The sequence below is a fragment of the Equus asinus genome, chromosome 10, assembly GCF_041296235.1.
Source record: "Equus asinus isolate D_3611 breed Donkey chromosome 10, EquAss-T2T_v2, whole genome shotgun sequence".
NCBI classification, from domain to species: domain Eukaryota; kingdom Metazoa; phylum Chordata; class Mammalia; order Perissodactyla; family Equidae; genus Equus; species Equus asinus.
In genome coordinates, this window is record NC_091799.1 from 21,509,356 (window position 1) to 21,533,596 (window position 24,241).

The 24,241-nt window shown below is 44.3% G+C and overlaps 1 protein-coding gene and 1 long non-coding RNA gene across 14 annotated transcripts in view; one reads left to right on the forward strand and one right to left on the reverse strand.

Annotated features, from left to right (window-relative positions):
* DENND1A (DENN domain containing 1A) overlaps positions 1-24,241 on the forward strand; it is a 513,599-nt gene that overhangs the window by 389,605 nt on the left and 99,753 nt on the right. The window lies entirely within an intron of this gene.
* Positions 1-24,241, reverse strand: part of LOC123289296 (uncharacterized) — a 52,654-nt gene that overhangs the window by 18,704 nt on the left and 9,709 nt on the right. The window contains exon 2 of the long non-coding RNA XR_011506236.1: positions 14,187-14,308. This is a non-coding gene — a long non-coding RNA (uncharacterized lncRNA). The remainder of the gene's footprint in view (positions 1-14,186; positions 14,309-24,241) is intronic.

Below are 24,241 nucleotides of genomic sequence, written 5' to 3' on the forward strand. Positions count from 1 at the left end.
AGAAAATTTGGAAAAGACAGATAACCATAAGGAAAAAAAGGTCACTCGCATTCCCACCACCCTGAGGCAACCAGCATTAAATTCTGGTGCATTTCTTTACCAATGTTTTTATGCCTTTTTACATAATTGAGCTCATACATTCAATCCAGCTTTTTTCTTCTCTTTTCATGTGATCCTCATCACTCAGATTTTCCTCAAACCACGAGATGTTGTCTTTGTGAATGGTTATATAATTCCTTTGCTTAGATGTGCCACAATTTACTTAACTGTGCCCCTCTTATGGAAAATTTAAATTTTTGTTGTTGTTTTGTTATGAACAATTTTATATAGAGAGATTCACTGGCATTTGAGGTTTTCCTTAAACTAAATTCCCAGCAATTCCAATGCTAGGTTAAAAGATAGGCATATTTTTAAGGTTCTTGATACACTTGCAAAATTACTTTTCATAAATGTTTACTGTTGTTCATTCTTATCTACATTGCATTTACAGCCACCCTGGGCTACAACCAGGAGTCTTATTTTTTTATCTTTGTTAATTTAATGTGTGAAAAAAATTGAAATTGTTTTCATTTCATTTCTTTGATTCCTAATGACATTGAACTTCTTTTCATGTTTATTAACTGGGTATTTACTTTTCTGTTATGGACCTTGCCCTCTGACCATTTATCTGCTGGGTTCTCAGTGTATGGGTATTGACCTTCTTATAAATTTGTAGCAAATAACTTTTTCTGAACTGGGACTTTATTTTTACTTTTTATTTTGAAGGTTTCCAGATACACACAAAAGTACAGAGTACAGATCCCCCATCGGTCCATCACACAGCTTCAACAGCCGTCACTATTTCGTCATGTTTACTTCCTTTATTTCCTATCTCACCCTCCCCACTTTTTTTTTCCTGAAGTATTTTAAGGCAAATTAAGGTATTTCGTTTCACTCTTAAGTTATATTAGTAAGCATCTTTTAAAAGTAAAAATTTGACATAATCTTTTTCCTTCAACTTTTTTATTTTAAAAAGAAAATTCAGACCTGTGGGAAAGTTGAAAGAATAGTACAATGAATACCCATTTACCCTTCACCTAAATTCACCAATAATTAATATTTTACACATTTGCATTGTTTTTCTAAATATATATACACACTGTACTTTTTGTTTTGCTTTATTTTTGTTGAACCATTTGAAAGTAAGTTGCACATATCATGATATTTCATTCCTAAGTATTCCAGCCTGTGTTTCCTAAGAATCAGGACTTTCTCTGTCATAACCACAAAACCATTATCACCCTCAAGAAATTTGATGTTGATACAATAATATAATCTAATTTACACTATATTCAGTTTTCCCAGTTGGCTCCAAAATTTTTGTAACTTTCTTTTTTAATATACCTGAGCTCAAATCAAGGATGATACATTGCATTTGACTGTTCTGTCTCTTTGGTGCCCTTTAATCTAGAACAATCCCCTCGCTTTTTGTTTTGTTTTGGTCTTTCATGACATTGATGTTTTTGAAGAGTCCAGGCCAGTTGTCTTATAGAATGTCCCACAATGTAGATTATCTGATTGTTAACTCAACTATTTTCCAGCATGACAAGATGCCTCAGGTTTGTCTTGTACATTTCCTGTCCAGATCCGGAATCAGCCCTTTCTTCAGTGAGCCCTGGTTCCTTTTGGTGGGGAATGGTATTCAGAGACCATTTTCTGAATACTAGGGATGTTCACTGCTACTAGTCTGTCATTACTTCTAGAGCTTCTCAGTGGACAGAGTTTAGATGTGTATTTTTTAAAAGAAGGAAAAATAATGAGTTCATACTGATATTTTCTTTTCAAATTTCAGAATTTTTACATAACTTTTTTGATTTTATACTTATATCTTTATTCTATCTTGAAATTTTTATTTCCTAAAAATGCTAATACAATTATTTGTTTTATCGTATAATATATACATAATAGTTTTAAAATTAAAAGATCAACTTTATTGCTGCCAGTAATTCTGAAATTACGAATTTTTTTTGTTCTTATTGTCCTTAAATGTAGTTAGTTATAGTTAGAATACTGTCCATAGGGTCTGTTGCAATAACTCTTTTCTCCAGGTGGTTATGTCACCAATGTAATATATAGTTAGGTTTATTTGTTTCAGTATCTTTTCAATTTTTAGGAAGTCTTTAAAATTTAATTTTGTTTTTGATTTTGTGAACTCTTCACATGATTTAGAATATATAACAAAGTTCATTCAGAGAAATTAGGCTTTCATTCCCAATTCCTTCTACCCTGATTCTTCCCTCCCCCTTAACTCCTCTCTGTTACTTAAAAAACTAGCTACTATATACATTGTTCTGCATCTTACTTTTGTTCATGTAATCTATCCTGGGACTCAGTCCATACAGTGTATAGAGATCTCCATCATGCCTTTTCACAGCTGCCTGGTGCTTGGTATGGATGTGTCACAGTTTTTGTGACCAGTACCATGTTTAAGTTCTTTGGATTTTGATATTACATATAACGTCGTAACGAATAACCTTGTACATATATCGTTTTGTATTTTTCTAAGTATATCTTTGAGATAGGTCCTAGAAATGAGATTGCTGGGTCAAAGGGTATTTGCCTATGTAATTTTGCTACATATTGCCAAATTCCCCTCCATAGGGCTTGCATCATTCTTCATTCCTATCCTGTTATCCCACAGCTTCACCAATAGAGTGTGTTGCTAAATTTATGGATTATTTCCAGTCTCATGGGTAAGAAGTTATGTCTCAGTGAAATTTTATGTACATCTCTATTATTGCAAGTAAGGTTGAATGTCTTTCTTATGTTTAAGGTTAATTTGCGTTTCTTTTTCTGTAAACTATGTGACCGTTTTCCATTTTTCTATTGGATAATTACTCTTTTTTCTTCTTGATTTTTAGGAACTTTTTAAAATTAGGTTAATAAGCCCTTTGTTTATCATATAGGTTACAAATATTTTTTTCAGACTAGGAATTCTTAAAATGATTGTTGACATGTAGTTTCTTGAGTATCGTGTATGTAGCAGCTGTTTGTTCCCAGCTGTTTCCTTCTTATCTTTTTCATCCTAGAGAATAGAGGCTTGGGACAGAGCTTTTGGGCAAGGCTGCAGTGAGGAGGTGAAGAAGGTTTTGAGTTTTCATCTAAGCTATATCTCAAGCAGACGTCCTAGTGGGCAGTACAGGGAATATCAGTAGGGGTGTGTCCCACTATTCTGCACAGCCATTTGCCCAGCTGTACAGCAAGCCCAGCTGTACTGACCAATCCATCCTGTCCGTGAGGCAGCCAGCTAGTCCCTTCCTACCAGTGGTTAAGGGCAAGGCTCTGTATGTTGACTTGGGAGCCAGATCGGGGCAGCATCAACCCAAAGCAGTACTTCCAGTTCCTGGTGTAACCTGGAGGCAAATTGACTAAGCCTTTTGGTCTTCAGTTTCTCCAACAGTAAAAGGAAGAGATGGACTGGATGAAATCCAGAGACCCTTCAGCTCTGACGTCCTCAGACCCTGGGTCTTAGTTGGCTTCCTAGCAACCAAGGAAAGAGGTGGAGATCTTGACGGAGAAAGTCACAGTGTAGCACTGGGGTCTGCAGAGAATCTTCCAGTTGCATTGGTTCTCTTGGATCTTATCTGTCCATTGGGACCCACCCTAGAAAAATGTATTTCCTGTTGGAAATTTCCAATAACACATGCATACAACATGCATAGAGAACTTAAAAACTGATCTTTTACCACAGCAAGTCAGTGGTAGATTTGGACTTCCAACCCGAGTCTATGACCCCAAATTCTGAGCTGCTTCCTTTGTGCCAGGCTGGTTCTCATTGTGGGTGTGGAGTAAACAAGGAGACCTGGGCTGCGCTGAGAGTCAAAATCAACAAAGAAGCTAGCCCTGAGCTCCTCCATCCCAGAGTGCAGGCCAGGGCTGCCTCATAGGGTGCCAAAGAAGAAAGGCCAAAAGGTAACAGACCTCAGGACAGTGTTTCTATAGTAATAAACTTGAATGATCCAAATTCTTGTAACCCATTCAGAGGAGAGCCACAAGGTAAGTTGCTCATTCTCTAGTTTCCAGAATACCAGAAATGTTGTAAAATATGGCAGCATATCTTCTTCAGATTACTTAAATTATCTGTGAGGCAGACACACTTCCAGCCATCTTCACTTCTCATTTAATTTAATCCTCACAGCAACGCTTAAGGTATGTATTATTATCCCCATTTTCCAGCTTAGGAAACAGAGACTCAGAGAGATGAGGTAATTTGGCCAAGATCACATCGCCATTAATGGCAAAGCTAGTATTAGAACCAACGTCTGCCGGCTTCAAATCTGCTGTTCCTTCCACGTTCCAAGCTGCCTACAGTTCTTTATTGTTGCCAACCAAACTTATATACACCCTTTGGGGGCCACCCCACACATTTGGGAGTCTTCCAGGTGCTGCAGTTCTGTTAAGTTTCTGGCTCCTGCTTTGTGGAGATCTGCGATGCTCTGTTGTTGCTGGCTTCCAGAATAGCCAGAGGGCCTGTGCAGCAAGGAAAGAGCCCTGAAAAGAGAAGCGAAGGAACTCTAGTCCCCAGGATGCTGAGAAGGACACTCACCTTTCCTCATTTGAATCTCTAAGTCCACATCCCAGGATGCTGTTCTTGCCCGAGATCTGCGTCTGTACAGGCCTCTGAGCTTTCAAGTGAAGTGAGCTGAGTGCCGGCCCATTCACTCGCACCCCACTCCCGTGGCCAGGGGCCACGCTCCCCCTCGAAGCCAGCACAAGGCGAGGTCCTCCTGGGGCCGGGCCCTCTGCGTTCTCAGAGGAAGAATGAAAGTTGCTTTATTCTGCGGCCTCTTCACAGCTCCCATTATGGCGAGCAGGCTCCACAGTGAGGAACCAGGGCTGTGATATTTCTGCTTCAGCGTGAGAGATTCACATGTTTGACTAATCAATTCTTTGGCACTGACTTCCCGGCCTGCATTTTGTTCTCTTGCTTTTGATCGTCTGTTTGCTTTTTTGCCATTCTGCTGGTTCTTGTTTGGAGCCTTTCTTTTCCAGGAACACTTTGACCCGCTCGCTCTTCCATATTCCTCTCTCTCTCTCCCTTTGTCATTTTCCTCTCTGATTTTGGTTTCCCATGTGATTGACCGCACACAGCTTCCACATGCAAGCAAAGTGGAGACCCTTGAGTCACCAGGCTCTGGTGACTGCTGGGTTTTGTTTTGAGAGCCAAGGGACCCTGGGCCACAGACAGCCCCCAGCCAAGCTGGGCCACAGCTTTTCTGTCTCTCCTGTCCCCATTCTAGCCTCGCCCTGTGACGTACAGTCGCTGATGTTGGCTTGGCGCTCTGTGGTTCACAATGTCCCCTGTAGCACATGCAGCAAACCATAAGGGAGGAGGCGCAAATACTAGCATCAGTCACGTTTCTCAACTGAAGAAAGTGGGGATTGGAAATACAAGGTGACTTTCCCAGTGTTCAGAGCTAGTAAGTGGCCAAGCTGGGACCAGACGTAGGTCAGCCCTGAAGCTGGGCCTCATTCTGCTGTGCTGCTGCTGCTGCAGTTGTCGATTGATTGCTGACTTCATCCATTCTCGGCCAACACTGGCCAAGCAGCTGCTTTGTCCTCCACACCATCTTGTCCAGCGAAGCAGACAGTTGCAGTGCGAACGGTGGCAGCTCCCAATTCCAAGCACTTGCTCTGTGCCAGGCATGGTGCTGAGTTCTTCACTTGCATTAGCTCTCGGATACTCACTGTCACCTAAGCTCAGAACTGTCAAGTAGCTCTCCTGAGGCCACCCTTCTGAGGCCAGGACTGGGGCCCAGGTCTGACTGCCTCTGACGTCTAGGCTCTTAGCGGAAGAGCCAGGTACACAGGGCCATGCGAGCAGAGCGGAGGGATTCTCACCTTGTGGAGGGCTCAGGGGAGTCTCCCAGAGGCAGGGATATTCAGAGGGCCTTCAGGCTGAGTGTAGTTTGCGAGGAGAGGAAGAGGAGGGCTGTAGCAGGCCTTCTGTACAGCCTGTTTCTTGACCCGTCCTGAGCTCACGTTGTTTCCTGATCAGTATTTTGCATCTTAGAATCTCAAGGCTGGAAGGATTTTGTGGCCTTATCGCCTGTTGCATGCTTCAGTCTCCTCTACAACATCTCCCCATGAGGCTTTCCGGCCTCTGCTTGCATACCCCGGGTGCCAGGGAGCTTCCTTCCTTCTGAAGCAAGCCTGTTCCATCTTTTAAATGTTCCTATTATGAGAAATCTTTCCTTATTTTAGTGATAAGCACTCCCTTTGTGCCCCCACCTTCCATGTTGAGGAGTGCCTCGGGGCCGTAGCACGTGTCCTTGAAGGCAGTTCACACCAGTAGCTGGACTGTGAGGAGGAGCTGAGGCTTTTGCGTTTCTGGTTGCTGAGAGTGGCATGGTATGGTGGAAAGGCCAGTGGCGTGGAATCCAAAAGCCGTGGGTCACAGCTCATTCTACCAGTTGTGCTGTGTGATCTTATATGGGTCACTCTCCTCACCTTAATTTCCACGTCCGTAGAACAGGAATAATAATCCCCACTCCACCCATCTCATGCGGCTGCTGTTCATGAAAAATGGCAAGCACTCACATGCTTCTTAAAGTGGAAGATGCCACACACACAACACTGTCCATCTGTATTGTACACATTTGTGGTTTGTCCATGTGAGCTCACTCTCTGCTTATTCCATTCAGTATTTCTCTTTATCAGTTTAACGTATATGTGTGTATAATGTGTACAAAGTTGTGATCAACAAATTCACCCCACTTTCCTGGGTACCCACTACCGGCCTGGGTCTGGGGTTGATGCAGGGAACGTGAGAATTAATAAGACATAGTTTGCCTTTGAGGAGCTCTCAGTGTGGTGAGAGAGGCAAGAGCGAACCTTTGTGTGGCTGTGTGTCCAGAGCTGAAACACAGGCTGCAGAGTGAGATGCACAGGGCCTCAGGCAGTGCTGCTGGGGCTGTGGGGAAGAGAGCAATAGTTGGGACATTTGTCCTGATGTTTAAGCTGAGTCTTTGGAGAGGGCAGCTCTCCTGATCCAGGAGGGGGATGAAGAGGCGTGAGGAAGCAGAGACAGCTGTACACACTTTGCAGGTAGTTTCACCTCAAGTTGGTGGCTTCTCAGAAGTGGGGAGAAGGACATGGAGGAGTTGGCAATGACCCTGAGCACATAATCCAATGAGTAAATGAGTGGAGATTTCCTTGGCTGAAGTCCGGAATGTGGCAGGCTAAGTGGTGGGGGAAACAAAGAATTCAGAATTTGCGTGTCAAGTCTGAGGAACACATGTGTCATCCTAGTGGAGGCATCCCATGTGCAGCTGGAAAAATCACACCATGGGGTTTGGGAGGAAAGTCTATCCCAAAGCTGGAGAATTGGAAGGCTCTCATCTCTTGTCACTTCATCTAAAACCGTAGAAACTGGTTTGGTGCCACCCACAAACAGGAAAGGCGGGAACCCTTCTGCACTCACTGTGCCGTCCACCGGCTGCCTAGAGAGAACGCTAAAATCAAGGTCATGCAGAAGGGACAGGACTGATAGTTCCCTTTTGGTGAATACCTCCCAGGTGTAGGATGTTGTGCTGCAGCATCTCTACACCATCCAAATGCCCTTCCCAGGAAGTGTTTGTATCCCCACTTGACAGAGGAGGAAACTGAGATTCAGATGAGGTTAGTCAGCTGGCTGGTGCCAACTGAGAAGACAGACCCATCTGACTCCCAGTTCCACTTACTCTCCGGGACAGCAAGATGTCACCGCCTGTGTAGTTTCTCATGCGCTGTGTAATGGTGAATCTCTCCAACAAAGTGAAGCTTCCTGACATTTGCCTTTCTTCTTTGCCCTCAGAGCCAAAGCTCACTCATGGTTGCATGTGTACATTCATTCTCTCTTAGGCGTCTTATTTTTGCAGATTACCTACACGTACTGGTGTGTGTCCAAGTGTGATGAGTATCAGGTGAACCATCCCCTGCTCACCTTTGAAACAGTAATCCTGTTACCCAATCAAACAGACACACGAGGGTCTCCTCTCTCCTCTTCCCTTCATCCTTCATCTCATGTTCCGTTCCTTCACTGGGCCTTTTAGAGGCTGACGGTATTCTGTGATGTAAATGTGCATTTTGTAGGTCATAATTTTACTTTGTATTTAAATAAACTGTGTGCCCACGGGAGTGTGAGATGCATGCAGGACACAGCTGGGGGTACTCTACTCTGAATTCCTCTGGCTTCAATGTTTCTTTCAAGTTTGAAAATGTGCTGGGAAGAAGACAACATTATAATAATTGGAAGTTCAGTATATCTGTCTTTTTCCTCTATTCTTTTAAACTTTTTAAGATATAATTAACACTTCACACTTCACCTGGTCCCTCCTTGGTTACCTTTGACACTTCCTTGGTATTTATTTAGATGTTCATGGCACCTTCACTTTGAACTCAGGTTAAGAGATCAATAATTTTTAAAATAAGCATTTTTCCTCACTGAAGATGTGCAATTAGTGCATTACCTACCTGTGGATGTCCACTTATCTTTTTTATGTCTCAAAAGCTTGTGGCACAATTATATGAAAATAGTAAAGAAAAGCAATTTACCATCAAATGAAAATACCTGCTGTGAAGTTGCAGCAACAGCTCATTTTATTACATTTTCTAAAATGGAGTATTTCACAGAAGATGGGAAATTGTATAGAGAGAACTTCAAGGGTGTCGTCTTGGAATTTACAAACCATGAATGATGCATTTAATTTGAAATGGCTGTATTTTCTGTAAGCATGTGGGAATACAAATTTCAAAGACGTACTGGAATTTGACTCTCCTATCAGGTGCACACAATATGATCTCGTTGTCATCACCGAAAATGAAAGTAAGAAATGTGCCTTTTGGCAGAACTTTTGCTCCTTTCCCAGTCTCATTTTAGGAGCCTTGTCTTGGGTGACATTGGCTCTGGACTTGCCGAGTCTAGCTGAGGCAGTATTTTCTTGATTAGTTCCACCTCCCTTTGCCTGTGTTATTTGGGAGCTGTCAGATAATGTCATCATTAGCCCATTGCCGATGTACTTGAAAAAGAATGCTGAAACTCTAGATGGATTTTAATGCTAGAACTTGAAAGACAAAAAGAAAGTGTTTTCTGAGTGAATACATTTTAAGGGGAACCGAGTAAGGCCAAATGAAATTTCACAGTAGAAATGGAAACCATCTTTGACTCTGTGAATGCTAGTTATTTTAAGACAAACATAGTTTTTCTATATTAATATTTTCCTGCTTTAATCCATTTGGGGGAGAGAAGTCATAATCTTGCATAGTCTACTTGAATAGCTCTCAGCCAGGAACCTTGCACATAAACGCATAATAAATGAGTTAACACACTTTATCATAACTGTGGTTATCCTCAGTTATAATAAAGATACCAGTTTTTTTACTTGATTCATTTACTACATCGGATGAGTTCAGTCATCTTTTTGTAGATAATAAGATCTATTTAGAATTCTCTTTTGGACAGAAGTTATGGATCTCATAAGAGAAAACAGTAGTAGTTACAAACTTGTTCCTCTCTGCATGGCTACCCATATGAAAAATATTATGTGTTTCTTTGTTAAAGAGTATATGGAAATTTTGAGCCATGTCTGGGTTCTGAAGTTTGAACATGTGTCTGTTCTGTTGGTCCTGAAAGCAATATCTCTTAGTGGAAAAAGCCCTGAACTTAAGGCAAGCCTGGGTTGAAATGGCTGTGTGACCCTGGACAAATAACTGACCCTCTCAGAACCTATTTCCTCATCTGTGAAAGGGCCTTCCTTACCCCTACCTCAGTACATTGTTGTGAGGACAAATGTGGAAATACTCATTAACAATAATCATAATAATAGCGCTTACTCTGTGTCAGGCACTCTTTAAAGCACCTGACACGTATTACTCATTTATCTTCACAACAACTCTATGAGGTGAATGCTGTTATTTTTCCTATTGTACAGATTAGAGAACTAAAGCACAGAAAAGTTAAGTGACTTGCCCAAGGTCACACAGCTAGTAAGTGTTAGGGTTGGAATTCTAGTGCAAAGGTTTTGCAAAATTCTAAGGCAAAGAACTCTTAGCTCCAGAGTTCTTGCCCTTAATCACCATACTGTGTTGTCTCTCAGAGCCTGGCCCACAGTAGGTATTTGATAAGTGCTTGTTGTATCTGGAACCTTTCAGCTCAGGTGCAGAAGGGGACATACTCATGCACACTGAGGAGCAGGGGCACAGCGGGCGGCGTTCCTAGCCTACTCTCCTTCCTGATCACAGGACACTTGTCTAAGTGAAGCCATGTTACTGGACAGAAGAAATAGCACCTCAGACCCAAGGCCATCTGGGATTATCATGTCACTGGGGAATCTTTAAATATCCTATTTCTAAATTTCAAAGCTAGTTTGGGCTATATTTACAGCATTTAACATATGAAAAATCATTGGGAAAGTGGGCTTTTAAGTGGAACGGTTGTGTAATGGAATATTTCACGTTCCGGTTCAGCCATAAAGCTCAGGGCTGGTAAACAAAGCATCTGAAGCCAAATGGCTCCTCATCTGACCCCAATTAAAATAAAGATTTCATTCCATTCTGTCCTGACAGAGAGGAACATATTGTTGCCTTTAAGGGAGTTTGGTTTAGTTAATGAAAGAATTTTATTTCATTTTTCCCCCCAAATACAATATCTAATTAAATAAGATTCAATTTGTTAGGACTTCTGGTAGGGCTGTGTTAACTCTTTTAAAGCTGTGTCGCCTATATGCCTCGAGACGTAGAGGATACTTGTGAATCCCACTTCACAATCCATTGTTTAAAGAAGAAATCAGCCCAAGTCATTTAAGCACAAACATTATCTCCTCCAAGGTAAATCTGTTTACACATCTATTACAGCAACCTGTGTATGTAGGTAGCATGGAGTCTGTATAAAATATCACATATTTACATAAAGCCCTGTTTCCTAGAAGCATTTGTACTTGTACATATTGTAATTCACCACTCACCATAGATCTGTCCATATAGAATATCTCACGCAGGGAGTTGTAGCCACTGAAATATGTTAGGTAACATAAGTTGGATATTGATGCCAAATTATCACGGAGTTCCTTCAGAGTTATCTTGAAGAAACATGTGACTGTCTAAAGAATTCATCATTTAACATTAAGAGTGAACGCCGGCCAACTCTTTTGGGGGGCGGGGAGCAGGCTTTTCTTGTGTCGTGCTGTCACTGCTTTTTTGTAGCCTTTTCTATATGTGCTGCGGCTCATCCTGCCTGTTGAGTCTGTAATTGCCAAGCAGAACATTTTGGTGTGATTATGGAGAAGTTCTCTCCAGCTCAGCCAGGCATGAGGGGGCAGTTGGATTGCAAGACCCTGACCAATCACCTCCATATCCCTGAGGAATTGCCTGTGAGGTCCACGGAGCTGCAGGGAAAGAGGGCTGGCCTGGGTGGCCGGAGAGCTGCCCTTGGGGCAAACCCCTCCCTTCTCTGGGCTTCAGTTTCTTCATTGTTAAAATGACACAGGGGGTCAGCGGATCTCTGAAGGCCCCTTGGCTCTGCTTTTTCAGATTCTGTATTCAGTAGAGCAGAAAGTACATGATGCTTTTAAATCCACTAAGAATTTATAGTCAGATGCTAAGGATTTATGTTCTGAGAAATAAAAAGTCTTTAAGTCTATAAAACCTAAGGCATTTAAACCATATTGAAAAAAATTCTGTTACTTTGCATGCAGTGGCTCCTTCTTACATTCAGTGAGCATTTACTCAGCACAACTGAGCACCTGTTTTGTGTAGGCCAAGTGCCAGGTGTACAGAGAAAAATTATTCATGGCCCTGCCTTCCAGGAGCTTATCTCTCGTGGAGGAGGCGAAAAGCAAGTAAGCAGATCATCTCTTTGTTACAAGGGATCCCTAGGGTAGTCTAGGCGGGGTAGGTGAGATGAGATGACGGGCAGGTGTCACAGAGGAGGGGATACTTTGGCTGGACCTTGAAAGGCGAGTGCAGTTTCCCCAGTTGGAGAAGGGATACTCATTCTAGGCAGAGACACGTGGAAATGAAGGGTGCAACACACTGGGGCAAAGCAATGAGTTCTGCACTGTTGAAACGGGGTGGGCTGATGAGGGGCGGAGGGAGGGATAAATCTGGACCGGATAGCTTGTGAAAAATCTTAGACTCTTAGAAGTTCCCTTCCAAGGAGCATGCCCAATATGTTTCAAACTGGTAGTAACAAGCATTCTTTGAATAAAAAGGGTTCTGCGGTCAAGAGACGCTGGGAATACAGTTGCCTGCGTTCCCCTCTTGGAAGTACACAGTGTACAATAAAGACTTCACGTATGCCTCAGCAGTTACCCCTATAAACTTGGGTTAACCCAGTCTTTCTCAAACTTTTGACCATAGAACCCTTCTGAGGCAGAAGACCTATTGATGCTCTGGCGCCAACTTTACGACATAGAGTTCGAGACGAGGAGTTGCACTGGAGAGCTACAGTCGGTAGAAATACAAGATCTGATCAGCATTTAGAAGGGTCACTCTGGCCTGAAGGAGGAGGTGGAGCTGGGGGAGAATGTCACTAGTATCAGAAAGGCACTTAGTTAGACACCTGGGTACACTTGGAGTTGTTCAAGGTGCGTTTGAAGGAAAAGGCCTCCTGAATACAATCCACCCCTCTCCATGCTGATCTGTGAGCCATACAAGAGTCCTGCAAGTAGGAGGCTGGCCAGTTGGTGATATCTAAAGTCATCTGCCTAGCAGCCTTTCAAGAGCTCATGGATAACATTGGTGACTAACACAGGAATGGGCTTGGTGTTAGGAGGTTGGAGGCAGAGTATAAAGACTGATGCTGGGGCTGGCCTGGTGGTGCAGTGGTGCAGTTCGCACATTCCGCTTCGGTAGCCCGGGGTTTGCCGGTTCAGATCCAACGTGCGGACATGGCATTGCTTGGCAAGCCGTGCTGTGGTAGGCGTCCCACGTATAAAAAAAGTAGAGGAAGGTGGGCATGGACATTATCTTAGGGCCAGTCTTCTTCAGCATATAGAGGAGGATTGGCAGCAGATGCTAGCTCAGGGCTAATCTTCCTCAAAAAAAAATAATAAAATAAAAAACATTTTTAAAAACATAAGACTGATGCTAAAGGTTTCCATGGCTCCCTGAAGCCATTTGTTGAGGGCCTACTATGTGCCAGAGACTGTGGTAGGTACTTTTACATACACTCCTTGAAACCATCTAAAAGCTATTGCTGTTGTTCCACTTTGATGAGTAAAGAGAAAGAGGCATGGAGAGGGTGGTTGACTATCCCAAGGTCACATGGCTGATAGTCAGGACTTAAACGCATCTGACTGCTCCTGAGTCCCTGATCTTAACACAAAGCTGGACTGCTTGCCCCAGAGAGCCTCCCTTTAAAAGCACTGACCATCTGCCAGGCACTGTGCAAAGCACCTTAAATGCATTTTTTAATTTACTCTCTCCTGCAGCCCTATAAGGTAGTGGTATTATCCCTGCTTAATCGGTGAGTAAACTAAGGCTTTGTTAAGTAGCCGAGGTCACAGCTAGACATTGCAAAGCCAGGAATGGAACTTCGGTGTGTCGGCTCACTACTCCCTCTAAATAATTCTGAGGAGGTTTTTAAGAAATCGCTCAGAAGTATTTCTCTGTAGACATATTAGAAAATTAGTGGGCTTTCTTTTGGGGGTAGCAATACTCCAGCCCTGGGCTAAGTTGAGCCCCATGGTTAGATGCTGGCCTTGATGCTGGAGATGAGAAACCCAGATTTGAGGGAAGGTGTTTTTGCATTAAATGCTGCACTGCAGGAGCTGCCCCTCCCCTAGCGATGCCGCTGAGCGCCAAGCTGGAGCCAGGCATGCGTAGAACACGGTCTTCGCCCTCACTGTTGAGTAGGAGAGACATTTGGAGAACTCTCAATGCGGCGTGTGAAGTGCGATGATAGAAGCCTGGTCAAGGAACCCAGAAGAGGGAGAGATTAACTCTCTTTGAAGGATTAGGCCAGGCTTCACAGGAGGTGTGTTTACAGTGGGTTTTAAAGGATAGATAAGAGTTTGCCAAATGGTGAAGAGGAAAATGTCTGAGGTTATTTTTCTCTTGGATTGAATGTTGATGATCCACTTAAGAACAAAAGCAAAATTCATATAGAGCTTGAAATTGGTGCCTTCGTTGCCCTGATTTGCTTTTAAGAAAAATTCAATCCCACCAACCTGATGTGATTGGAACCGTGAGCTATGGTGACCTGCGGGGCCTTCTGCGTCTCTCTCCTCTGAGTGGCGTTTACAAATGTTTATTCGTTTAGAGGCCATGGTGTATCCAGGTGACTTGCTTCCTTTAAAGTCGTTCAAATGATGAAACCAGGGGAGAAAAAAGTAAATTTTTAGACTTTCTGCTTTTAATTACTCCCCCACCCCCCCACCCCCATTTAGGCTACAATGAGTGTGGGGTTTTTGTCTGCCCAGGTGTGGAGTGAGCCCGTGCTTCCTTGCTCATCAGTTCATTCAGCCGTGGCAGGATGCTTGCTCTGTGCTGGGCTCTGAGGGCACAGAGAGGGGAGGACACAGGCCCTGCTTGCCAGGTGCTCATAGATGAGTAGAGGAGTCAGAGGTGGTTCATGTAGGCAAGAAGTGCTAGGGGAACAGCCAGCTCAGCCAGAGGAGAGGTGACCGAGCTGAGCTTTGAAAGATGAATGACCACCATCGCCATCAACCTGTAAGCAGGAGAAAGCGGTGGGTAAGCCTGTGGGCTCTGGAGGTGAACTGCAGGGTCCAAATGCCAGCTCTGAGTGTCCTTGGCAAGTCCTTGATTTCTTTGTGCACCTCATCTATAAAATGAGAATCATAATAGTCTCTACCTCTTGGGGTTGTTGTGAGCATTAACTGAGTCATCTGTGATTAGCCCACTGCCTGGTGCATAGTAAGGGCTGGAAAAACACCAGACAATCATTGCTGTGTACCAGATACCATATTTTAAGTACATTAGCTCCTCCCCGCAACCCTTTATGGTACGTGGTTTTATCCCCGTAATTCCGATGAGGAAACCAAGTGTTGAAAATGGCCAAGTGATTTGCCCAAAACCATGCATCTTGTAAGTGACTGAGCAAGGAGTTGAGCACCAGCTTGTTGGGCCCCAAAGCCCCGGCCCCTCCTTCACGCCTTCTGCTCACACCTTTACTGTGACCTTCTTCCCAGCTCCTGGGCCTTTTGATTAGTGTTCTTGCTTCAATGCTAGTGAAACCTCTTTTCATAAGAGAAAAATTGTTTACTTTTGGTAAGACATGTATGGAGAGAAAGGATGGACTTAGAACAGGAGAGACCTGGGTTCAAATCCCAGCTCTGCCCCGACCAGCGCCCTGGTGAGCTTGGATATGCTCTGCCCCCGACCAGCACCCTGGAGAGCTTTCACAAGTTAGTTTACTTCCCTGAGCCTCCTCAGTAAGATAGGGAAAATGATTCCTGCCTCACAGGGATGGCCATAGAGTTTAAACAAAAGATGTTTGTAAAGCTAGTGTGTGCCATGTGCACATAATAGGGACTCTAAATGTGGAGTGTCCCCTTTGTCCTTCCTCACCCTCCTGTGTTGTACAGAACTCTTCTTTATAATTGGAATTCCCCTGCAGTTATTTCGGTCAAGGCTTTACATATTTAAACCATCTCTTAGTTGACAGCATGTAAATTCTTCTATTAAAAGTGTCTTTCTGACATGAACCCTAAAATTGCACACCTTTTTTTCAAACCTGTACCTGTCCGTGTACACTCTTGAGGCTCCTTGCACAGTAATTACAACCTTTCCTTCTCCTGGCGTGGGACCTGGGTTGATGAGGCAACTGCTATTTTGTGCTTTTGCTTGTAAAATCAGTGTCCCATTTCCCAAGGTTTGGGACTGACTTGACAAGAACAGTAATTATTTTTTTAGGTGGAAGGGAGCTGGGTCTATGGAAATAAAACTAGAAATAGCCAGTACTTATGTGGTTAGCTGTAGAAGATAGATTCAACACACTTAGTTTTTAGAACTGGAATAGTGGTCATAAGGCACTCTTCTATGCTGCTGAGAGGAGTCTAGAAGCAACGTGGTGATTCACATCAAGAGCCTTGAAAATGGCCATGCTCTGTTGGATTTAGCAAGCTTTTTTTGAGTCACTACCATGCACCGGGCCATGTGATAGGTAGTCATCCCTAAGCTCTAGCTGCACACACTCGAGTAGAGGAAGTCAGCCATGGAACAGACCCTTCCAAACAGCCTTGGCAGATGCTATGATAAAGGGAAGCCCCACAGAAAGCATGCCAAACCCAGTCCGAGAAAGGGATGCTGAGGCTGTGTTGCAAGTTGTTACTCAAGGAAAATTTGAGGAGGAACCCATCATGGAGGTGAGCAGCACTGATGGCTGAGTAGCTAGAACATACCTGAGGAGGCAGGGGAGTGGTGGGAGACTGTGCTGGAGAAGCAGACAGGGTCCAGATCCTGGGAAGCCCAGAAATGCACATTCTGGTCCTCAACCCAAAATGAGTTTGACTCCAGCACAGTGTGAGCGGCCCCACGAAGATGGTTCCCACCAAGAGTCCTGGCAATACCCAAGCTGCAGTTTATCTCTACGTGCTCCTCCACGTCAATAACAGTGTCCTAATAGCAGCTTCTAATTAAACTGCGTCACAGTCCTGAATGCACCGCTGACCTGCACACTCTTCCAGTGGGTCTGATTCAGGGGACATTTGTGCAGCTCTGCGGATTTGAAGAGGTATTTCCTGTCATTTTTGCCTTCTAGTCCGGCAGCAGTCCTAATCTGTGTAAGGCAGCTTTGGTAATTAAATACAAAGTGTGCTCTGTGAAGTGAAGCAGGAAAACTCAGGACTAGGCCGTCTTGCTCAGTGTATTTATGTGCTTAGTTGTAAATACCAGTGAAATCCTTAAAATGAAGACCTGTTTGTGTTAAAAATAAAAAAGAACCCACCAAACAGTCCTGTTCAGAATCACTCAATGAAGCTGAGTTGTTTGAACTCTGACTGGGGCTTAATTGTAGCTACGCTTTTGTTGAAAGGCCCAGGGAAAGCAGCGAGGCTTCAGGTGTTGGCACTTCCTCTTGGGGAGAGATGACAGTGCTCCTCCAAAGTTTGTTCCTTACCTTTCCACCTTTGAACAATTGATTTTGATTAGAAACATTACACCCAGCATTTACTTTGACATCCCTGAGTACAAACAGTCATTTTAATGGTTTTTTAAAAAACAAAATCATGACAGGGACATCAATCCTTCGCCTGGTGTATGAAGGCCTGGTATATTAATTGGCTGTCAGATTCTGAAGAAATAATGGATTAATGTGCTTGATCGTAACGCTGTGTTCAGAGACTGAAGTTTGATCCTGATGTCCCCAGTCTCTCTGCTTAATGCAATTACAGATATGCATTCAGGACATTTGAGTGGATTGCATTTCATTAATATGATTTGAGCGGACAACATTAGGCTGCTGTCGGGTCCTCTCTGACAGCTAATTACTAGAATGAAGCGTGTGTACCACTAAGGAACAATGGTGCCCTTATTGGGGCCATTAAAACAATAGAAAAATAGTGCTTTAAAACACTCAGAGTTCCTTTCCATACTTGTCATGGGCCATGAAGATAGCTCAGAGGAGGAAGTTAGATGGAAAGAGATGGGCAGGAACTGAAAGAGTCATAGCAGGACTCTTGCTTGTCTTTGAAAGAATCAAAAGTCTAACCCCTTGTCCTTCTAAAGGAATTGGGACACTGCTTACTCAGTATTGATCCGGGGGTTCTTTCAGGGTGTGGAAGTGTCGTGATCTCTGACCACGCAAACCTGATATTTTGCCCCTCTGCCTCACTCAACACCCCCCATCCCTACGATGTCTTTCATATTGAAAGTGGCAATTTGGAGCATCCACTGTTTAATCTTTTTCCTTTGAGGAGAAAAGGGGCCCTTGTCTTGCATTGTTATGCTTCCGCCACTTGGGCCATTTAAATGTCTCCCCATTCAAATGAATGGAGGGAAGACCTGCAAGCTGTTAATGAAAGTTGATCCTCCTGGGGCTGTTTCTACCTCCCAGAACCCCTGGGCTTACTAAGACCAAGCATTTGAGAAGCATTCATTTGGTTCCCAATGTGTGTCCAGCACTGCTGGCTCCTCGTAATAAAAAGGTGAATAAAGTACAGCCCCTTGTCCTCAAGATCCTCAAGTCCTGTGAGGGACACAGACATTAAAAAAAGAATGATGGGTTGGGATAGATGGATATATAAGAGAAATACAAAAAAAGGGAAGCCGGAAGACTTCTCAGAAGAGAAGGTAACCTATAAGGCAGGTCTTAAAAGATGAGTAGGAGTTTGCTGACAAGGTAGGAGGTGAGATGGGCTCCGAGACAGAGGGCAGCTGTGCAGAGGCTACAAAGTGGGCAATGGGATTGTCAGACCGTGTGTCCTTAATAAGGAGGATCTAGCTTAGTGATCCGTCTGAGGTCTAAAGTGAAATAGTCTTTCTAGCTGCACTCTTAAGAGTGTGTTCTGCAACCTTGAGCCACCTTTGGCCAAGGCTCTCCACAGGCTATGGGATAATCCTGCACTCAGTATCAAGAGTTCTGGATTCTAGCCCTAGCTCAACCCCCTAAAAGCTGAGTAAATCCCCCAAAAGTCATTCGCCCTATTTTCTCATCTACAAAATTGAGATGCCACCAACTCTGCCAGCCTCTGGATGGGTCAGGTTTGATTAAAGAGGGCAGGGGGGTGTAGTTGTGTGCCCAGGCTCCCCTGGCTGCTGATGAGGGTCACAACCACAAGTTAAACTCAGATTAGGCCAACTTCAGGGCCCATATACGCCACACTGCTGCAGTTCCTGTGGAGAACCAGTGTAAAAGTTGGTATTATGAGCTAACTAGGAAGCTCTAGGGGATCCAGCCTCATCTCTACAACCTCTTCCAGCAATGCAAGATGACATGACAATTCCTGGCACTGAAGCAGCTGTCAGTTGAGAGACCCTCAGCCCTGGCCCAGTCAAAGAAATGCGCTCTGCTGCTCCACCAGGACGTGTGAAGAGCCTCCGGCTGCCTGCTCAGGCCCCTGTTCCCCCAGGATGTAGCACTCCTGGTGGAGGGGATTGCCCCAGAAACCTTGCAGAGTGTTTTGAGCATCCTAGAGACAGGTCATCCCAGCTTGCACCCAAGATGTCTACATCAGGAGAGAGAGCTGGAAGCTGTTCATGAAGTGATGGTGGTATAAGCAGTCGCCCTCTGGTCTCCCAGCCCCCACCTTCTCCCCTCCAATCCATTCTCCACACTGTCCACTTCCTACCTGTAGCTCTTAAGCAACTCCTCATCGCCCAGCAGTGCTTCTCAGATACCCCTAAGGCAGAGGGTCCAACTTTGACCCCAGAAATCAGATCCTTGGCCCAAGCTGAATTTCTTCAGGTATTACAAGCGCCAGACTGGACCATACAGTGTAGAGCAGAGACTATGACTCTGTTCTCTAGCTCCTGGCCTGTAATAGGCTCTCCATGAAAACCTTTTTGATGAAGGAGTGTCTGAAACCTAAGAGAATCAGGAAGGAAGGGAGTTACTAGTGTGATGGCACCACTCTCTGGATAACCCCCGTTTGTTGTAATGGCAGTTTCCAACCTTCAGTTTTCATTCTGACCAGTGAGTCACCTCTCCTCTTTTCCACTCTTGGTATTCTGAGGGATCACTATGACAAGAGGAATGTAGCGCTAAGCAAAGTAGCGGGGAGTGGATGCGTGAATAAACCGAGTCCCGCCCTCCCTCCCTTTGCCCAAATGCCACCACATCAGGGAGTGTGAGCTTCCTGAGGACAAGGCAATGCCTTAGTCATCGCACCATCCCCGGTGCATCACCTGGTGCCTAGGAGAGTGGGTCAGGGGTGAAGGCCCAGCTCTTGCAAGGGACCTAGGGATCACAGCCCCGCCTGGAAAGGCCACTTCTGTGCACCTGAAGCCTGTCCCAGATTGTTGGGTGAATCTGCTGCCTCCTCCAGGGTTCCTCAGGTGGAAGATACATGTGCCATTATTCCCCAGGAGCCTCACTGGGCAAGCATAGAAGCCCCTGCTTTCTTCTCTGAATTTTATTTGCTAATTTCTCCATGGGTAACACAGCCTTGCCAAGACCTGATTCCCTCCTATTACCTGCCTGGCATTTTTCTAATGGCTCCCTTCCTAATGATCCTCAAACAAAGAGACGATGGCAGAGGGCGATGCCTCACTCCTGCCTCTCACTCCCTGGTCATTCTTGCTAACAGGCTTAGCCACGCTTCACAGTCATTATCACATGTCGCACTGTCTTTGGGATGCAGAGATGATTTGCCAGCTCCGTAATGCTTCATTTTTACTAAAGTGAAGGCAGAACAAAAGAAATTCTTACATTAAAAAAAAAGGTACACTTACTCCTGGCAGATCTTATCTTAAAACCCTCCTATGTCCCCCAGTCCATACAGGATAATGTCTCAACTCCTTGGCCTGACATCCAAGACCTTCATGATCTGGCCAGCGATCTCTTTCACTTCCCTCACAGTCTCCTCCCGTTACCCAAATCCCCTTGTGGAGAGACTTGTTCCTGAGTGCCCTGGGCTGTTCTGCTCTCTGCTCTTGCTCATGTGTTCTCTTTGCCTGGAATGCCCTCCAGGGTCTGCTCAACGATGCTTTCAAGGCTCAGTATAAGCATCACCCACTCTGTTCCTCTGTGATGCTTTTCCTGACAGCCCAGATGGGATAGACCCCTTCTTCTTTCAGGCCTCCTTTATACCCAGGCAGGCCTCTGTCCTACCACCTAAGCCCTTTATTCCCCTTACTGATCTGCCTGTCTCTCCCTGGAGGCGACCAGGACCTCAATGACAAAAGCCCCATCAGAGTCCCAGGGTCCTTGGTAGCCCCTGGTGCCCAGCACAGAGCCTGACACTCAGGGAACCCTGTGAACATCTGAGGAAGGAAAGGAAGCCCTTCTCTGAGAGACCTTCCCAGGCTCCCCGAGGTGAGAGTCGTCTTTGTCTTCCTCTGCCTTTCCAAAGGGCTCCCATGGAAGTCCTCTATTTCAGCCAGTTTTCTTTATATTAATTACATGCACCTCTCCTACTAGGTTGTGAGATCCAGTTCCCAGGTCAGAGGGGAGCCAGTTGGCTCAATAGCAAACTCACTCAAATATGGGGTCACAGAGGAATGGGTTGAGGGATGGGGGTAGGAGATAGGAGTTGAGTTGGGGACATGTTGATGTTGAGGTGTCCATGGCACATTCAGATAGAGATGATCAATGGATAGTGAGACAGTCAAAGCAGGGCTCTAGGCTTCCCAGGATCTTACCTGGGCTGGACCCGACTCTAGCCTTGAAGCCCTAGAGAGCAACTGGAAGTGTTCTTTTTCCATGAGATGGCGGGAGGAGGAGCGCTCACACAGACTCTTTAGTGGGGAGAGCCTCAGAGACCTTTTTGTCATACTTTCTGTTCACTATATTCAGTCGAGAGCCTGCAAGTTGACAACATTACACTAGGAATGTTCACCACAGACCCTTACTTGTAAGCTCCTTGAAGGGTCCCACAATGTCTATATCTGATAAGCAGAATTACACAGGCAGCAGTGAGGGTTGGCCAAAATAAACCTGTCACCTCCCAGGAAGACTACTTGAAGAAGAAAATATCTTTGGATGTGTATGTCCTGGTTTGTTGGCTAGACAGTCAGTCATTTTACTTCATGGTCATACTTAGTGTATCTAAGCCTTGAATCTCAGAGTTGATAGGGTCCTTCGAGGACGTCCAATGTCCTATCAATGCATGTATCCTCTTCTGCAGGTCAGCTGGATTCTACTTACATGCCTCTGATGTCAGGGAAACTCACTCTTAAAGAGCCAAAATCTTAACACAGTTTTCATCTACTAGACCTAATTTTATGCTCTGTAGCCACATAACATGATTTTCCTAGTATCACATGATTTTCCTAGCAGTACTAGGACTGTGCTAAGGACTAAGCCTTCTCATCCTAGTCCTTCAGCTAGTCTTTGGAGGGCTCTAGTTTGTCATTGTCACTCCTCAAAGCCTAAAATACCAGATATATCAGATGTGGTCTGATGAGAACAGAACTTGGTGGACCTGTCACCACCCTTACTTTAGCCATGCAGTGTCCAGTACAGTAGTCACTGGCTACTTGTGGCTGTTGAGCATTGAAATATGGCTAGTCCAGATGGAGATGTGCTCTAAGGGTTAAACGATACACACCAGATTTCTAAGATTTAGTGTGAGTAAAAGAATATAAAACTCATTAATAATTTTCTATATAGATTACATCTTGAAATTAGGATTTTTGTATATATTAGCTAAAATATAATGCATTATTAGAATTTTCTGTTTCCTTTTACTTTTCAAATGTGCTACTAGAAAATTTAAAATTACATATGTGACTCACATTATATTTCTATTGGACTCTACTGCACTTAAATGTAGCCCGAGATTTTCTACTTCTGTGAATATAGCGGCTTGCATTATTCTTTTTTGAACCGTATCACACTGTTGGCCAGTGCTGAACACGTATTGAACATAAAATTCTGCCTCTTTTACACCTACCATATAAATTGCTTTTAAAACAGGTCAGCCTTGACTAGTACTTCTCAAGCTGATTTTTTGAACCTAAGTATAGGAATTTACATTTGTCCCAAATACATCTCAACTTGTTAGTTTCAGCCCATTGTTCCAATCTCCTGAGAATTCTCTTAATCCTAGCTGTCACCATCTCCTTTACAGATTTGATCAGCATTTTCTATATTTCTATCTAAGTCACTCTTGATGCTGTTGGTTGGGATCAGAACAAAATAGAGAGTTTTACTGCACACAAAACATGTTGGCCAACAGTTTTGACAATAGCTACAAACCCACCATTCACCTGTGATTGTTCATCCCGTGTTTCTTCATTTTGCCCACATGGAAGCTGAGTTTTTCTAGTTGTCTCACCAACACCAGCCTGTGTTATATGTAAAGTAGCCTCTTTCCCTCCCACCCTAGCCGTACCCCAAAGCTGCCTTACCTAACCTGTTAGGAAAAGAAACATAAAATCTGGTGTGACTTGTTCTTCTGCTTTTAGACACCAAAGGGATTAACTAATTTCCACTAAAGTGTTAATGACTGATAAAGGCTGAACTTGACTTTTGTATTAAAAATAAGAAAACATACAAGATTTAACTGGGGCCATCAGTACCACAGGCAGATGGAGAACTTTATTTGGAGCTCATGCCAGTGAGGCAGAGTCAATCAGGAAGAAGTTTTGGGACTTCGGTGAGGAGGGATGAGGGCCTTGTCCAGTGCCCCTCAAATTTTTCCTCGTTACTACTGCTAAAAGATGCTCTTTCCTGTAGTTGGTGATGAACCCCCATCAGTAAGATCTAGTGAGCACCAGGATTTGTAGAGGGGAGCATCTCCTGTGTGTGCCCACTGCCGTGCTGGCAGGTCACAAGGAGTGCTTCTACCCACACTCTCTCCTAATCTCCTTTAGTCCTAGTAAGTTTGGGAAATAAGAATTGACCCACTAACGTCAGATCACGTGCTTTTGGCATGACCTTCATCTGTGGTCTGAAACCTAGTCCATTCCTTTCTAGCAAGATGTGTAGTTCGGTTCTCTCCTGTAGCTGCACGTGTGCACACGCATGTGTGTGTGTGTATGTGTGTGTGTGTGTAGCAGAAGGAACAGAAAGATATTCTCTCAGCTGGCACAGGGCAGAGGGGAAATCTTTTTTCCCCTTTCTACCTTTGAAGCCATCACTATAGGAAATGTTTGAGTGTGGAAGGCTAGCGGGGAGCATTTGCAGACCTCCCGCCTGGCCAGATTGTAAGCATTAGCTGTCTTTCCTGGGTGGCGCGGCAGGCCGTCTCTCCTTTTCTTTAGGGATGACAGATGAAGGCAGGCACCACAGGAAGGTACCTGTTTTCAAGTGCACTGCATGAGGGATACTCGCTTTATTTCTGGTTTATGGAGCATTTTCCCCCGGAGGACAGAGTTTACTTTGTGTAATGTTAACATCGTCTGTAACACTGTCTCTTTAAGAGAATTACATCCTCTGCTTTACAGAGTTTGAGGTTCCTGTCCAGAGGGTCTCTAGGCCAGCACCATCAGATGGCTAGGACTCTCAGGGACCACAGGGAAGGTCCCTTACAGAACTAAAACTGAGCCAGGGTAGGGGATGCTCCCTTGGCCACAAAATTAGAAGAGGATGGTGAGCCTTGTGGGTATCTCACCCTCAAAAACAGAAGGATATCTTTTGTTGGACCAAATAATTCTGGTCCAC